A 13914-nucleotide genomic window follows, 5' to 3' on the forward strand; every position below is an offset into this window, starting at 1 on the left:
TGGTTCTGATGGGTTGGTTGTTGATGGCGCGGATTCGTAGAGGGGGTTCGCAAAGAGAGAGGGGAATGTTTAAGTGGGTGACAATCCTCCTGTCGAAGAAGTTCCCCGCTGAGCCTGAATCTATTAAAGCGGAAACAGAAATGTTTTTAGTATTTAGTTGGAGTATGGCTTGAATGCGACATTGTTCAGATGTGACAGGTGGACATTTTATGGTACTCACAGAGCCCTCTAGGGAAGGAGTGGGTGATCCAGGATGTCGGGGACAGGATTCGCGGAATGACCACCCTGCCGGAGAGTAGAGACAAAGACGCATCTGAATGCGTCTCTGATGCTCCTTGGGAGTCAGACGTGTTCGCCCGATTTGCATTGGCTCCGTATCGGTAGATTTGAGGTGTAATGGAGCTGGTGGTAGAGGACGATCGGCCGGAATTCATATCCGTCGTGATTTTAACAAGTTGTCTGATCGAACAGCTAGTTGAATGACTTGTTCCAGATCCCAAGAATCATCCCTACAAGCCATTTCAGATTGTAGCTCTAGATGTAATCCCTGACGGAAGACAGTGAGGAGGGCCTGATTTTTCTAGCTGCTACTAGCCGACAGGGTACGAAAGCGGAGGGCATAATCGGCCGCCGATGAAGTGCCTTAACGAAGCGTAAGTAGTTGCTCCCCAGAACTCCTTCCCTCTGCAGGGTGGTGGAATACATCCTTGAATTGGGTAGTGACGGCCGATAAGGATCGTGTGACTGCCCCCTGATGATTCCAGACTGCCGATGCCCATTACAGTGCTTTGTCGGTAAGAAGGGTTATTATGAAGGCTATCTTCGCTTCGTCTGTGGGGAAGGATGTAGGCAGATGGGTAAAATACAGGTTGCATTGCAGCGCTCAGGTGAGCCATCATACTTATCGGGCACCGCGAGATGAGCAGGCTGTGGAACAGGAGATGAAGCGACTACTGCGGGGGCTGCAGCTAGCGGGGGAGTATTCACTGGAGGTGCAGGAGTGCACTTGAGGAGTTGATCTATGGTTGACTCGATTTGGCGGAGCATTCGTTCATGTTCCCTGAGCAATGAGCCTTGAGCAGCCAGGGCGACTCAAAATATCGGGCTAAGTCTTCTATAATGCCCAGGGAAAACAAAAGACAGGGCTATGGGATCCAAGCGCAGGTTATAAGCCAGGAATCCGATACGAGGTACAAAGGGTTAGGCAAGAGGCGTAATGAGGTCACGATCAGGAGGTCAGGCGATCGAACGAACAACACTAGAAGGTAAATCCGAAAGGCGTAAACACAGGAGAAAGATTGGAAATCCGGGAGCAAGGAGAGAAGACAGACAAAAGCTAAGACAAGGGAGGCCCCTGGTGGCAGAACTGGGAATTGCCAGGCCGTGGATGTCACAATTCAGATGTAAAAATAATAAAATCTCTTGTTTAAGTTATTGTAAATTACTTTTCATCAGTTGTGCATACCTAAGTACAATCATTTCATAATGGCTATTACAGAACAGCAAGGTCATTGTGAGTTCTGTGATAAAGTCACACGTGTGAATTGGATATTTTTGTTCAGGTATTAGCAGAAATCTAAAAGCATGCTGGCCAGAGGAAAGGAGTAACACTGCACAAAAAATAAGCTTCTGTACCATCCTCCCTTTGTTCTCCCAGCCACTGGGCTAGCTCTATAAATACATAAACTCTTATCATTTCACACAAACACTCAGCAAAAACTGACTTGCTTATCATTACCATGGTAATTTGTTTTGCAATTGTAATGGTCAAATGTGGATACAGACACACCTTGTGTCTCATTAGCACAGGGGAAGACTCTTCAATGTCTGCGATTTCTCCAGCATTTTAGAAAAGGCATTTGATCAGAATTGTCAGATGGTAATGATGATGAATTCTACACTGTCATACTGTGGAGGTATTATGTTAAATTCCACATTCATAATTCTTATAATTGTGTATTTAGGTTAAGATGAGGTATAGTTATCATTGCATTATTTACCATATTTGCCACAGAAATTGATAATTAAAAAAATGTCTACTTTCAGTGTTTCTCATGCAAGTGCTTTACTTGACTGAATACAATGCAGAAAATAAGATGCAGCATAAGTTGTTGAATTACATTTTAGATTTCAGAGGTCCTCACAACACATTATTAAGTAATGCTCCTAAGATTAAACCACTCCAAGAGTTCCATTTTCATAACATATGTCTTGCAGGTTTTAATGATGTAAATCCTGGCACCCTGTTAATATCATATTTCTGGATTTTGATTGAAGGTCATCCTGGTGGTTTTAGAGCACACAGACGAATGGCATACTAAAAATATAATAGATTATACCACTGATAACTTGGTAAAAGTATATACTTTTAGAGGGATTGAACCTTAATAGTCAGGATTAATGCCAGTACTTATGTCTTAAGGTAAATATATACTATGAAGGCAGATTCAGGGAGTCAGGGTGTTTAAAACAGTTTAAAACAGACAACAGTGAAAGAAAATGGATGGCAGGGCATTGCACTCAATGTATATTCATTTGTGTTTTCAATGTATGTTGTTTGAGACTGTATCTGCCATACGTTCCCCTTTTTGGTCACTTAAATTCTCACTCTTCACCTGTGCATATCATTGGTCATTATAAATGAAAATAGCTGAAAATGAGACCAACATTGTTAGGCTAAGTGGTCACCAATAAATGAACATTGCCTGGGGAAAGGTGAAGCTCAGTTAATAAAGAGGAATGACATGAGTGCTGTGCCAGGAAGTCCTTCTCTTGCCAAACCAGGTGTCAGGAGGAATGGAAACTCAATTCCCCCTAGAAGGTAGACTAAGGAGTGGAAATAAGTCATGTTTAAAAGTGTTCTAAAATATATAATAATAATAAGAAAAGCATATAGAAGAAGTGCAACAAGAAAATATGATTCAGCTTATTTAAAGGTCTTCTTTTTAATGTTTTAAGTTAATAATTTGGGTAACCCTAACAGCATGATTTTCAAAAGGTATGGAAAAGGAAATTAGTTCTAAAGTCTAATCTGGGTCACTTAATCAACTCACTTCTATGGCAGTAAATCAGAAGTCTCCAAGGAGACAGAACTGCAGTTTATAAACTAATTAAGGGCAAGGTAGCTGCCTTGCCCCAGGTATTTATTGATTATTTCCAAATCTCAGACTTCAGATGGTTCTCAGACAGTTTTGGAAAGATTACCATTTTCCAGAAACAAATAAATTAGATATATTCTCATGTCTGATGATATTCCAAAGAATTCTTGTTGTGAACATACATGTGCTATGTTTTTGACCTGGTAAATCAAGAGAAAAACAGAATAACCCTCTTTGCATGGATAAGATAGTGTTCAAATTTTGAATAATATTTCACTTTTACTATATCTAAGTATCTAACAAGTATAATGCCGCATATATTTGCAAAATAACACAATTATTAAAACATACATATGGTTTAATTTTAGATTCAGTAATCTCTTCAATGTTGATAACCATCACCTTGGATATTAGATTTAAAGAGAACATTAACTTTGCCTTCTGGCCATTCAAGCCTGTTCATTTTTTCCCCGTTAAATGTAATTTCTATGAACATTTATTTTCAATCAATTAAAAATGATTTATTGTAGTCACTCAAAGAAAAAGATGTCCTTTAATCCTTTATTTTATACTTGTATTTATTCTGGAGCTGTCAGCAGTTTAAATCATCATCCCATATTTATTCATGTCATTGTGTCACAGAATTACACTGACAAATGCTTGAATGATTTTGTGGTGCTGTTTCATTAAAATAAATCTACTGAAAAGAGGAAGAAAGGGGGCTGGAATAAAACAGGCATTCTATCTAAAGAAGTCCTCATAAATATTGTAATTGTCCAATAATAGAAATTGTAATGGTACGCAATGATTGGATGGAAGTGAACATCATAGGCTGCATGTAGGAACAGAAGATGAAAAAGAGCTAACTGCTTTTGAATACTACATGGAAGTTGTCAAATATTTCTTTTAGAGATTAAAAATGTACATGACATCTCTCTCCTCGTGGTTATGTTTTGCTGTGTGCTATTAACTCATCCAAACGTACATTAAATTCAGGAAGACATGGGGGCCTGAGAGCAAGATGGGGACCCCTTAACATTAATGTAGTGCTAGCAGAGTACTGAGCTAAAAATAAACAAATAAATATCTGACTTGCAAAGGTTCAGACTCTCCTTATTATGTGACATTAGTGGTTTGTCATGTTTGACAGAGAAAAACTAAGAAAACCAAAAAAATGAAAGTGAAAATGAAAAAATTGGCATCCAATGATAAAAATACACTTCTGGACAGGAACATCGTGTTCTCCTCATCAGAGGGTAAACTGTATTTTGTAACTTTGGAGGTTATCCTCTCTTCAGTATGCCAGAAAACATTATTTCTATGGATGGAAACATGCAAATGCTTAAATGTTTTAGTTAACCTTGAGAAAAATGCATTTTCCATGATAAAGAATATTTACCTTAGGCTATACATATTTTTCCCAGCAATGAAGGTACTTTAATCTGAGTTTAAAATCAGGCTGCACATTTATGTTTTTTGCCTTTTGTATGGGAATATGAACTCCGGTATCAGAAAGCATGCTACAATTAACTTCTAAATCTGCACTAAATTATTATTCTGGGTAGAAACGATTTGGGGATACATTTCTCTTTGCTAAAAATGCAGGAACAATGCATTACCTCTAATCTTGCATCTGTACTGTCTCAACTACTAAGTAAAAATCCACATTGCTATATTAGATGCTAGTCACATTCAAACATGCACTCAGTAATTAGTGCAAGCTAAAGGATCCATTTTATACAACCATACAGTCAACTTTGTGAATATTCATTTACTAATATATTAATATTTTCAGGAAGTGCAATTTATTTATATATATATTTATATATATATACACTCACCTAAAGGATTATTAGGAACACCTGTTCAATTTCTCATTAATGCAATTATCTAACCAACCAATCACATGGCAGTTGCTTCAATGCATTTAGGGGTGTGGTCCTGGTCAAGACAATCTCCTGAACTCCAAACTGAATGTCTGAATGGGAAAGAAAGGTGATTTAAGCAATTTTGAGCGTGGCATGGTTGTTGGTGCCAGACGGGCCGGTCTGAGTATTTCACAATCTGCTCAGTTACTGGGATTTTCACGCACAACCATTTCTAGGGTTTACAAAGAATGGTGTGAAAAGGGAAAAACATCCAGTATGCGGCAGTCCTGTGGGAGAAAATGCCTTGTTGATGCTAGAGGTCAGAGGAGAATGGGCCGACTGATTCAAGCTGATAGAAGAGCAACTTTGACTGAAATAAGCACTCGTTACAACCGAGGTATGCAGCAAAGCATTTGTGAAGCCACAACAAGTACAACCTTGAGGCGGATGGGCTACAACAGCAGAAGACCCCACCGGGTACCACTCATCTCCACTACAAATAGGAAAAAGAGGCTACAATTTGCACAAGCTCACCAAAATTGGACAGTTGAAGACTGGAAAAATGTTGCCTGGTCTGATGAGTCTCGATTTCTGTTGAGACATTCAGATGGTAGAGTCAGAATTTGGCGTAAACAGAATGAGAACATGGATCCATCATGCCTTGTTACCACTGTGCAGGCTGGTGGTGGTGGTGTAATGGTGTGGGGGATGTTTTCTTGGCACACTTTAGGCCCCTTAGTGCCAATTGGGCATCGTTTAAATGCCACGGCCTACCTGAGCATTGTTTCTGACCATGTCCATCCCTTTATGACCACCATGTACCCATCCTCTGATGGCTACTTCCAGCAGGATAATGCACCATGTCACAAAGGTCGAATCATTTCAAATTGGTTTCTTGAACATGACAATGAGTTCACTGTACTAAACTGGCCCCCACAGTCACCAGATCTCAACCCAATAGAGCATCTTTGGGATGTGGTGGAACGGGAGCTTCGTGCCCTGGATGTGCATCCCACAAATCTCCATCAACTGCAAGATGCTATCCTATCAATATGTGCCAACATTTCTAAAGAATGCTTTCAGCACCTTGTTGAATCAATGCCACGTAGAATTAAGGCAGTTCTGAAGGCAAAAGGGGGTCAAACACAGTATTAGTATGGTGTTCCTAATAATTCTTTAGGTGAGTGTATATATATATATATATATTGTGGCAGGGAGGGGGTTAATTGTCCCACCCTGCCTGCTCATGGATTGCATCAACCCCAGCCACCCGCTATATAAAGAGGCCTCAGCTTCCCATTGTGGGGGGCGGGTGTTGGAGAGGTAGACGAGAGCTGGGGGAAGCAAGCATGGCTTGTTGCTTGTAGTGTTTTTGATTTGTTCCATGTCACAGGGAAGTCCTTGACCAGTCTTCTGGTTTAGTTGTTGTTGTTTATTTATCTATTGGATGGCCCTCGTGCTGGTTTATTTTGTTTGGTGTTTAATTAATAAAAGACTTACTTTGTACCTGTGGTCCGTCTCCAAGCGAAGCGTCCATTGCTGGCCATCCTGCCACAATATATATATATATATATATATATATATATATACACACCGATCAGCCATAACATTATGACCACCTGCCTAATATTGTGTAGGTCCCCCTTTTGCCGCCAAAACAGCCCTGACCCGTTGAGGCACGGACTCCACTAGACCTCTGAAGGTGTGCTGTGGTATCTAGCACCAAGACGTTAGCAGCAGATCCTTTAAGTCCTGTAAGTTGCGAGGTGGGGCCTCCATGGATCGGACTTGTTTGGCCAGCACATCTCACAGATGCTTGATTGGATTGAGATGTGGAGAATTTGGAGGCCAAGTCAACACCTTGAACTCGTGATTCATCAGACCAGGCCATCTTCTTCCATTGCTCCGTGGTCCAGTTCTGATGCTCACGTGCCCATTGTAGGCGCTTTCGGCAGTGGACAGGGGTCAGCATGACTGGTCTGCGGCTACGCAGCCCCATACGCAACAAACTGCGATGCACTGTGTGTTCTGACACCTTTCTATCAGAACCAGCATTCACTTTTTCAGCAATTTGAGCTACAGTAGCTCGTCTGTTGGATCGGACCACACGGGCCAGCCTTCGCTCCCCACGTGCATCAATGAGCCTTGGCCGCCCATGACCCTGTTGCCGGTTAACCGCTTTTCCTTCCTTGGACCACTTTTGATAGGTACTGACCACTGCAGACCGGGAACACCCCACAAGAGCTGCAGTTTTGGAGATGCTCTGACCCAGTCGTCCAGCCATCACAATTTGGCCCGTGTCAAAGTCGCTCAGATCCTTACCCTTGCACATTTTTCCTGCTTCTAACACATCAACTTTGAGGACAAAATGTTCACTTGCTGCCTAATATATCCCACCCACTGACAGGTGCCATGATAACGAGATGATCAGTGTTATTCACTTCACCTGTCAGTGGTCATAATATTATGGCTGATCGGTGTATATATATATATGGTATTTCACTGTTCCATTTTGTTCACGAATTACAAAATCTCAATATTCTTCATCCATAGACTGTTTTTCTGTTTTAGGTCTCCAGTGATAATTCAATTTGTTAATTTTTAAGTACCTGTATTAAAAACCTTCCACAATAATAAGTGTGAATAGCCACTATCAGGACATTGTTCATCGAATCCTAAAGGGAGATCAGGAGCTGTATGTGTATTTTGTATGTAATAGTTAGGGCCCGACAGATATATCAGAGCACCGATATAATCGTCTGATACTGGCCTTTTTCAGAAATATCTGTATCGGCACATATTTCACTGATGATGCACCAATATATTTTCTAAAACTATTGGCTAAATATTTGTTTCAAATTACCATAAAATCCTTCATCAGACTTCAGACAAATAATACATACATGTTTATTTGGTTTTACAGTTGTTATTATAATTATTTACCATTATTTTGTAACATAGTTATGGCGCTTTAGTTTTCCCTGGAAGCTTCCAACTCCACTGTGATTCTGAAACACCCACTGAGAAACACAGGGCTTATAAACCAATAAACATGTGTTTTACTAAAACACTCATAACCAATAGAAAGTGTTTTTGAAGGCTGCGCTGCATTTGAGTATCCATGGTTTTGATTATTGTTTATTTTCGTCATGACTGAAGATTACCATATACTATGGCATAGAGGCAAATTTTTACTGAAAAGTTAATTAAATCTTTTTTCAAAATTCACAAAAGGAATTAAAATAAAGAAAAACAGTAAATGTTTGCTGAAGATGTTGACTGTATATCAGCCAACCAAAACTGTCTCCTAATGGCAAGCAAGCTCAGATCACAGTAATAGTCACACTCTACTTGTTATTTACGGAGTGTGGAATCATTTCAAATCTCCCTAAAGTCGAAGATAAAACTATACAACGAAGCAACCAAAATCAATGTAATTTTTCAGTTTGTCTTGAGTGTTTTCGATTCATGTTTTGATAGTCTGGTAGGAAGGAAATGCGCTTACAGTGATACCTGTTGGTAATAAAGGGTGGTGCAAAATGAAAATTAAGTTTGCTGTAATGGAACATGGTTAGTAATAGAAAGGCTCAAGAGATGAAGATCTCTTCCAATGCCACTACATACAATAATGTGAACAGATTGTAGTTTTAGTACGAAAAAATTAATAAATGCAAATCGCTAATTGTTTGACAATAATGTTTAATATATAATCTGTCACTGGACAGGATGATTAAAGGTGACATGCATTATGTAGTATTTGGAAGAGGGAGCAGACAGATCTTATTTATTGTGTTTTCTGTCTATACGTATTCACAGTTTAAATTTGTATCCTTATGTAATGTACTTATAATTGTTATTTTTAATTAAAGTCTATGTTACGATCGATGATATGTAAACAGGTTACATATTCCTCCTTTTTTTGATAATATAGCTGTAATATTTTAAAAGCAATTGTTTGTTAGTATTCATCAGAACCTTATTTCTATTTACATTTATTTTCATGTTTAAAAGTTTTAATTGAAACTGTTCCATTTTTCTTAATTATTATTCAAGGCTGTTGGCAGATAGCCTTATTCTGCAGCTAGCTCTTACTATCCTCCTTGCATGTTAATTACACATTGCATAACCTGACATTATTCAGACTGCAGAGGTCTAGCTGTGCATTCCTGCTCTGAATCACTGTTTAGCCTCTCTTTACTCAGTTTAAGTCACATATTGGGGCATTGCTTTGGGTGTTTTGGTAAACGTTTTTGTGACACGGACAGTGAATCATATGGCAATTGTCTATACTTACCCTATTCTATTTTAATTAAATAACATAACTGTGTTCAATACATAGAAACCAATCAATGCTCAGTTTTAGATATCTTCCTGGCTATTACTCTTTTGGCTAAGATTTAAAAAAAAAATACAGCGTGAGAGTTAAATTCTCTAAAATCATAGTGTACAAGGCACAACGCATTTGGCAGTGGCAATTTTTGAGGTTTCAAAAATTAATGACTGCCTTGGGAAAAGCTGTTCTAATTTGAAATTTTTAATAGGAATACATGTAATGTGATGCAGTGAATAATAACTGTGTAGATCTTCAAACTCCTGGCAGTTGACAAGTTAATTTTTAGTACCCTTAACCATTTCGTATAATGTTTTTTGTTGTTGTTTTGAAAGGGTGGGGGGATAGATCACAGCACCAAAGTAATACTGCCTGGCAGGAGACAGCCATACCATAAGAACATTAATCTCAAACTCATTAATACCATAATTATTTGAACATAAAGTGTCAGCCATAAAATGCTTTTAAAATTGTCAGGATTCAGTCACCATTAGCTATAAATAAACCCATTATTTTGTAACAGAGATCGTGGTTGTCTTGGAAACAGTGCATTTTAATAAAGATGAATTTTAGAAATAGCTGTGAAGTAATTAACTGACTTTTTTCTCCCTAACTACATGACATGTCAGTAAATGACTCACTTGTGTAGGATATTTATTTGGAAATGCATTAAACAAGGTTTGTAGAGCTCCCATTTTACATGATATACATACTGAAAATACAGACTTTAAACAATGCTGCAACCCAAAGCTGTGTTTCATGTTTCATGCTATATATGAAAATGAGCAAAGAAAAAACAAGAACAAAAAAAAACATACGTGTTCTGAATTGGAGTCAGAATAAAGCTGTTTATCATCACCAAGCTCATTCCAATCTACTGTGCCAGCTTAAAGCTGTGCTTGGCCTAATGCAGTGAAGTGTGGGCTACACGATTTCAGTAGTTTTTGCTTTTATTTGAAAGAACCATTTATTTTAACACATATATATCATTATCATCAGTGTATATATCAGATCCACTGATGAATGAAGGCCTCCCCTTTTGACTTGCTTCGATTACCAGCTTCTCTTTTCCATGTCATGCCTGCAGAGTTTGTTATTTAATCCTTGTTGTTCAACTTATCTGTTTTTTCAAAAAATTTTAGAGACTTTGTGAAAAGTTTTGCAAGAATCAACTCCATTCCTTCCCCAGCTTCTTTTTAGGATCTCTACTGTGATTCCATCATCTCCAGGTGTTTTTCCATTTTTCATCTTCTTTGTGACATATCCTACTTTTTCTGGAATCACATCTGGTAGTTGTAAACTTGTAAAGTTGTAAAGTCATCACTTATCATTTGATTATTTCCAATGTGGAGACATTGCTTTGCGTACATATCTATATATGAAAAGACAAAGACAAATAAATGGATCTGAGAACAAACAAAGGTAAGTGTATCACCGAAAGAGTGAAAATGGAAATGGACCAAGTGCATGGAAGGAAGAACAGATGAAAGATGGGTTAAATACACAATGAAAAGGAGCCTGAGAGATTAAAGAAGACCACACAGAAAATGTTGAAGATTTATATAAATAAGCACCTTAGATTGATACTTTAGAGGCTGCAAATGAGATTTCATAAGAACTTTATGAGGACTTAATAACTGAGTAATAAAGAAATATTATAACTCATCTATTCATCTATATGTTTTAATTTAGTTGAAACAGCTTGTTAATGTTTATTCTTTTCTAGTGGATTTTAGTTTCCTTTAAAGACTTTGTAATATGGCAATGCTATGGCTGGCAGCATACTGTCACATTTTTACCTGGGGTTGGGAGTTGTAGACAGGGCTATTTAAAATTCGCTTCAAACTTAAAATAATAATTCAACAATTATCTTCAACAATTATCTTCAACAATAATTGATTGTGTACATTGCTATATAAAAAAGGTAATATTTGGATAGCTTTCACAGTTAGTGTCTTAATAACTTAATTGTACCTTGGATAATGTATTGCAACACCTTGATCAGATACATATTTAATTAATTGTTTACTGTATGTGCACATCTGGAGACACAGACCACACTGCTGGTGCACCCGAGCCTCGCATTTCTACATGCATCGAAGTGACTAGTAGAAGAAAACTGTATGCAATCGAGGTGAGTGGGGGCCACCCCTGTAGTTCACGGAAACAAAGGCATATGCATTGAGCCTTCATGATACAGCCCTCCATTGTAGTCTATGGAACAACTACCGCAGGTCCCTGCTAGAGGCATAAAAACGCTGCTTTATCCTGTGCTTTCCCGCCCCCCCAGAAGCTGCATTCACTTGCTTCTCGCAGCGCCTAGCTTCCATACAGAGCACATAAACCTGTCCTCAATCTATTACGTTGTCTTAAATACATTACATATACATACATGAATCAATACACAAAAGTATAAATAAAGGCTCCTTCAAGACATCATGTTTAAAATGTAGCCTATCCATTTGCCTCTCCATGGGATCAAATGAAAGGCGACAAATGCAGCGCTGTATACGGAACTGAGAGAATAAAGCTAAAGCAAGTGAATAGCGGCTTCTGTGGGCGCGGAGCCCTTGGGCTAAAGCATGCTGTGTGTGGCCCCTGGAAGCTGCGAGATGTAAGGCTGAAGCAAGTGAATGCAGCTTCTGGGGGGCCAGGAAAGCACAGGATAAAGCAGCGTTTTTATGCCTCTAGCGGGGACCTGCGGTAGTTGTTCCATAGACTACAATGGGGGGCTGTATCGTGACGGCTCAATGCATATGCCTTTGTCTCAGGGAGCTACAGGGGTGCCCCCCACTCGCCTCGATTGCATACAGTTTTCTTCTACTAGGCACTTCAATGCATGAAGAATCTCAAGTATCGAGTGGCAGGTGAATCGGATACAATGCCCTTATGTTAATCACTCTGCTGTGCAGCACACAATTGTACTGGATGTGAAAATATTTATATTTTATATCAATAAAACAGGAGGTATATACACAAGAGACAAAACTGCACACCATACAGACGTTCAGTAGCCTTAATATTGTAATATTTGACAAATGTGACCTTGCAACTCATTCTAAAAACACAATACTAACATAACATACACACCAAGGGAAAATGCATTGCACTCAGCGGGAAAGAAACAAAAAAATCAAACAGTGAAACTAGCCTACTTTGTCAGAAGTGGACATTGAGTCCTTGATAAATGTGAGGCCCTTGGAAGGCAATGGTAACCTCAGTAGCAGGTGGCATTCGCTCAAGAGGATTGATTCAGCCTGCTTTAACACAATCATCCAGGGAAGTACGCTGATTAAGAAACAATAGACTGCAATGATTCAATTACAGCGAGACTCACTGTCGCAGCTGTTACAAAAAGCTTTTAGTTTTATCAGTGATGCACTGCCGCCATGGTTGACAAGCAAGGTGACAGTCACCTGCCAGAAGCATGTGATGCATGATTTTACAAGTAGCCAAAAGCTTTAGACATTTTTTTTTTATATTAAACTTTTAATCAATACATGAATGCTATTTCTTAAATATATAAATAAATAGACTCAATGTGCGGCTTTAACTTGTGCAGACATAGAATCACATTCTGTTCAATGCCTCCATACAGAGAGACTCTGACGTCATTCTTTATTACATAAAAATTGCACATAATGGCATGGTATTCACTCTCCTATACTTCTATATCAGTGACCTGAAATTGTTACTATCCTACAAAGATGTTATCACCAGAAGCGGAAAACAAATACCCAACACAACAGAAGGAGAACAAAAGAAAAGAGGCAGCATGCCGTTGGCTCTGTCCCAAAGAACCTTATTCTTGTATCTGCTTCAGACAGCATGTTCATTGATGTGCTTCAGTTACATTTATCCTCTAGGTTTTCTGTCTGTTACATTACATTCAGAGAATGTAAGAAATTAATATTTCCATGGTTGCAGGTTGAGAAACACAATGCAACAATTAAATCAAGCTCCACACTAGGGTTCTGTTTGGCAATATTGCTGCATACAGCAAACCCCCTTTATGAAAAAAAAACAAAAAAACATTAAAATAATGAGTAAGATGGTTACCATAATTCAGAAAATTGGGACCGTGTCAGTGACCTTTTTAAGAAGGTTTATTTAGAAGAAAAAGAAAAAAAAACACGGTTTAAGTTTATTAATGCTTCATTACATTTTTCAAAAATCTCCCTAGTTGCAGTTTGGTTTCTGTGACAAAATTCACAGACATTTATTTTAACTGGTAACACCTAATTTTCTACTGACGAAAAGTAAATGAAGATGAAGGTATGAAGTGATATTAAAACTAGCCATATGTAGGGCCCAATACAATTTCTTATTCTGTTTTATTAAAGTGGTAAGTGCCCTTACCATGTAAAGTAAATATGAACATGAAAGCATTATGATAATAATTGCACAGTGATAAGAGGTATGTCCCCCTGCCTGTTACAGTATGCTTGTCAAACGAGCATGTGAGAAAAGAGGAGCAGGACTGTGTGTATTAAACAAATGATTTGAGAAATGTTCAGATATGAAATGATCGGTGTACATCACAAGAACCACTACTGTCAGAAAACGAATGAAACCACCTCATTTAAACATATTGATCTGCACTTTAAAATGGTGACAT

The sequence above is a fragment of the Amia ocellicauda genome, chromosome 5, assembly GCF_036373705.1.
Source record: "Amia ocellicauda isolate fAmiCal2 chromosome 5, fAmiCal2.hap1, whole genome shotgun sequence".
NCBI classification, from domain to species: Eukaryota; Metazoa; Chordata; class Actinopteri; order Amiiformes; family Amiidae; genus Amia; species Amia ocellicauda.